Consider the following 5,597-nt stretch of genomic DNA (forward strand, 5'->3'; position numbering starts at 1 on the left):
GGCTCCCCGCCCAGCCCAGCTGTGTGTGACTCCATTATTATGTGTCCGGTAAGGGAGGTGGACTCACGGAGGGAGTTGGCTTTAGGGGAGACCAGAGAGAGGAAATGATGAAGTGACAATTCCTGAACACCCGTGGTGTTTTCTTTGAAAAGGCAGGGGTGGGGACTAATGGGATCTATGATTTACATTACCACACCCATCCTCTCACCTAGTTGGCACTCTTTCTATGCTTTCAAATGGTCAGGATGGCTAAGCTCAATATTGGGGGCGAGTTGGGGTGGGGGATGAGAGGGGAACAAGATTGACTTTTACTCCAAGGCTCCAACTGACTGGAGATGTAAGAGCGGAATTAACCTCAATCCTGCCAGCTCTAAGGAAGGTGAGAGGCAACACACTTAAGAGGAAAGAACCTGGGGGCTCCTGGGTGGCTCAGTAGGTTAAGCAACTGACTTCGGCTCAGGCCATTATTTTGGGTTCATGGGTTCAAGCCCCACATCAGGCTCTCTGCTGTCCTCCCCAAGCCCACTTCAGATCCTTTGTCTCCCTCTCTCTGCCCTCCCCAGCTCGTGCTCTCTCTGTCTCTCAAAAATACATTAAAAATTATATATATATGTATATGTATATATATATATGTATATGCATATATATATGTATATGTATATATGTATATATATGTGTGTGTGTGTATATAATTTTTACACACACACACACACACACACACATATATATATATGAATTGGTAGCTTCAGTATGGACTAAATGTAAAAAAAAAAAAAAAAAAAGAGGAAGGAACCTAGATGCTTTGGGGTCTTCACATAGGATTTCTTATTGGTAATCCAGCAAGCTTCTCAACTCCCAAGAAGATCCCTGTATCTCATCCGGGGCAGCAGTGTTCTTGAGGTCTGCCCTGGATATAAGGTTCTGAAAGGGCCTAGATCCATTGTACTCCCAACAGCTCCCTCCCATCTAGGGATGCAAAGGTAAGTGCTCTGTCTGCTCTATCCTAGGTCCGTCCCTTTCCCATCCTGAGACTTAGAGGAATGTTTCTAGGAACCACCTATAGAAACCATTTTATGGATGGTCCCACAGGTTCCCCTCTGTCAACCTTCACTTTTTTCCTTGTTTTTGTTTTCTGGGCAAAGCTTTAGACTTGGTGATTTACAGCTCTCCTTTGTGGCACTTCCTTATTTTTCCTTATCTCTTTTGGTCAGAGCTCAGAACTGTGAAAGAGCCACAGGATACCAAAGTTTTTTTAAGGAAAATACAGTTAGGAAAAAATAAATTTTATTAATTCCATTAATTTCTCTATTTGCACATTTTCCAGACTTGAAGCCAGTTGATACATAGAGATCATTCTCATTCTTTACAGCTGCATAACACTCTCTTGTACCACTACCATAATTTGTTCAATCACTCTGTATGTGGACATTTATTTCCAATATCATGCTGTTATAATTAATGGTAGTATAACTTTACGCAAATGTATTTTTGGATGGTTAGAGTTCTGTCTTCAGGACATATTTATAGAAATGGGGATAGTGGATCAAATGATAGTTATGTGCAGTGTAGTTTTATTAGGTAATCCCAAATATCCCTCCAAAGAGGTATTACACATTTTCACACCCACCAGCAATGTATGGGAGTGCCTGTTTTCCTTCAGCCTTGCCAGTTAACTTAATATCCTTTTAATATTTGTAGAATATCTACTGATGTCACCTCTCTTGTTCCTAATGTTAGTAATTGGGTCTTCTGTTTTGTTTTTTTTTTCATTATCATTGTGGCTAATATATTACCAGAATCCCACCAAGGGCCAACCTTGCAAACAGACCTTTTTAGGCTAGCAAATTCAGGTCTGCTGTGTTAACTCTTCTACACATTTGGTGAATGGTGTTAGAACAATTACCTAGTCATTTGGGAAAAACAAAGTTAGATGAGACTCCAATACATGTGAGCAAATTCCAGGAAAAATAGGTATCTTAAATATTTTAAAAGATATGGGAGGTTAAAGAGAAAGAAACACTCATTTACCTAGAATAAATATTCTCTTGTGTTATGTAGAGGAAAATGGACATAGATTCTTATGTAGAGGAAAGTGGACATGGATTCTTTCCATGTAATACCAGTATCTTTTATTAAATAGTCTGCCCTACTCCAATGGTTTCCAATGTCTCCTTTGTAGTGTATGGAGTTGGTTTCATATATGTTTCTCAGGTAAATGCTCTCTGGTGTTAGAAATATACAGGTTTGCTTATTGCAGTTTATAATAAGCATTGAGGGTTATCTGAAATGTTATATCCATAATTCACATATGTGATTGGATTCTCCAGTTAATTTTATCATTTTATCATATCTTTATTTTTTTATTATAAAATTTATTGTCAAATTGGTTTCCATACAACACCCAGTACTCATCCCAACAGGTGCCCTCCTCAATAACCATCACCCACCCACCCCTCCCTCCCACCTCCCATAAACCCTCAGTTTGTTCTCAGTTTTTAGGAGTCTCTTATGTTTTGGCTCCCTCCCTCTCTAACCACTTTTTTTCCTTCCCCTCCCCCATGGTCTTCTGTTAAGTTTCTCAGGATCCACATAGGAGTGAAAACATATGGAATCTCTCCTTCTCTGTATGATTTATTTCACTTAGCATAACACTCTCCAGTTCCATCCACGTTGCTACAAAAAGCCATATTTCATTCTTTCTCATTTCCACGTTAATTTTATTATATCTTTAATATGATATCATTATATTGACTTCTTTGAAACTCTTGGAATTTCAAAATAGGAAAGTGTGTTGGCCAGGCCAAAAAATATGTCTCTGTGTTGCCAAAGCCATTTTGTTGTCTTTCATGAAGACTTTCATGATGGTGCTTATTACCTATATGACTTTTTAAAGAATCAACAATTTCTGTACCTAAACCATACCAGATTAGAAGCTGAATTTCCTCACATAGAAAATTAACATCCATTTATATAGGGTAAGCTTATAATTAACAAAATCACAAGGCTTATATAGAATCCAGAGTATCAGTTTACTTATTTGTACAGAGAAATAGCAACATCAGAGGAAATAAAATAATATAATCCAGTGGATTTTCTCACTGTACAACTGTAGGAAATTAAAATCAAAATCAAAAGGTCAATTAACTTGAATTTAAAAGCACTTTTTTCATATATATAATTTTTTTGAGAGAGAGAGAGAGAGAGAGAGAGAGAGAGGGAGAGAGGGAGAGCATAAGTTGGGGAAGGGCAGAGAGAGGGAGGGAGAGAATCTTAAGTAGGCTCCACACTCAGCATGGTGCCTGATGTGGGCTAGATCCCAGGATCATGACCTGAGCCTAAACCAAGAGTCGGACGCTCAACCAAATGAGCCACCCCATTCATATTTAAAGTGTTTTAAAGTTTGTTTTAAGGCTAGAGGATAAGATTACTCTTGTTTTAAATTTTTTCAAAAATTTTTCCACCTTTATTTAAATGAATTGACAAAAAAACATTGTGTAAGTTTAAGGTGTACAATGTGATTATTTGATATACATATATATTGTGAAATTATTACCACAAATTTGTTAGTTAACATCCATCACCTCACTAGTTACCTTGTGTGTGGTGTGTGTGTGTGTGTGTGTGTGTGTGTGTGTGTGTGTGTGTTAATAACATTTAAGATCTACTGTCTTAGCAAATTTCAGTTTATAATACACTATTGTTAACTACAGTCATCAGGCTGTACGTTAGATCCCCAGGACTAACTCATCTGATAACTGCAAGTTTGTACCCTTTGAACTACATCTCCCCGTTTCCCGCACCTACTTGGCAACCACCAGTCTACTCTGTTTCTGAGTTTGACTTTTTTAGACTCCACATATGACAACATACAGTGTTCGTCTTTCTCTGACTTATTTCACTTAGCATAATGTCCCCAAGGTCCATCCATGTTGTCTCAAATGGCAGGATATCCTTTCTCATGGCTGAATATTATTCACATTTGTAATGTAAATATTATTTACATTTTCTTGATTCATTTATCCATCAGTGCATAATTAAGTGGTTTCCATGTCTTGGCTATTGTGAACAATACTTCAAAGAAACATGGGGGTGCAGATATCTTTTTGAGATAGTGACTTCATTTCCTTTGAATATATACCCAGAAGTTGGATTCTTGGGTCATATGGTAGTTCTATTTTTAAGTTTTTTGAAAAGCCTCCAGTTTTCCATAGTGGCTGTTCCAATTTACATTCCCACCAACAGTGCAGAACAATTCCGTTATCTTCACATTCTTGTCAACACACATATCTCTTGCTTTTTGATAATAGACATTCTAACAGATGTGAAGTGAGATCTCACTGTGGTTTTGATTTGCATTTCTCTAATGATCAGTGATGTTGAGCATATTTTCAAGGACCTGTTAGCCATTTATATATCTTCTGAGGAAAACAGTCTATGCAGATCTTAGGCCCATTTTAAAATCAGATGATGATGATGATGATGATGATGATGATGATTACTATTCAGTTGTATTGTTTCCTTATATATTTTGAATATATGGTTTGCAAATATTTTCTCCCATTCTATATGCTGTGTTTTCATTTTGTTTATCATTTATTTTGCTGTGCAGAAGTTTTTTAGTTTGATGTAGTCCTAATTGTTTATTTTTGCTATTGTTCCCTGTGACTATGGCATCATATCCAAATATATAGTTGCCAAGATCAATATCCTTTTGTTTTCTTGTAGGAGGAATTTCAGCTTTTAAATTTAAGTCTTTAGTCCATTTTGAGTCAATTTTTGTGAATGGTGTAAGATAGGGGTCAACCTTCATCCACTGTCATGTGAATATCCAGTTTCTCAGTACAATTTATTGAAGAGAATGTCTTTGCCCCATTGAGTATTCTTGGCATTCTTGCCAAATATTAGTTCACCATCTATATGTGAGTTTACTTCTGGGCTCTCAATTCTGTTCCATTTCTCTATTTGTATGATTTTATGACAGTACCTTGATGTTTTGATTATTTAGTTTTGTAATAAAGGTTGAAATCAAGAAATGTGATGTCTCCAGCTTTGTTCTTCTTTCTCAATATTTTTTTGGGTATGTGAAGTCTTCCGTGGTTTCATGCAAATTTTAGGATTTTTATTATATTTCTGATAAAATTCCACTGGAATTTTGATAGGGATTACATTTAATTTATATATCACATTGTGTAATGTGTGTAATCTGGACATTTGAACAATATTAATTATTCTGCTCAATAAACACAGAACAGTTTTCTATTTGTTTCTTCGTCAATTTCTCTTACCAATATATTCTAGTTTTCAATATACAGATCTTTCACCTTAAATTTATCGCTAAATATTTTGTTGTTTTGATGGTATTGTAATTTGAGATTATTTTCTTTGTTTAACAGTTTGTTGTTAGTGTATAGGAACACAACTAATTTTTCTTTATTGATTGTATATCCTAAAACTTTAACGAATTTGTTCCAACAGTTTTTTGGTTGAGTCTTTAGGATTTTTTTAATTTAGTTTTTTTTCTTTTTAATTTACATCCAAATTAGTTAGCATATAGTGCAACAATGATTTTGGGAAGAGATTCCTTAGTGCCACTTACC

This window comes from Acinonyx jubatus, chromosome X (genome assembly GCF_027475565.1).
Source record: "Acinonyx jubatus isolate Ajub_Pintada_27869175 chromosome X, VMU_Ajub_asm_v1.0, whole genome shotgun sequence".
Taxonomy (NCBI): domain Eukaryota; kingdom Metazoa; phylum Chordata; class Mammalia; order Carnivora; family Felidae; genus Acinonyx; species Acinonyx jubatus.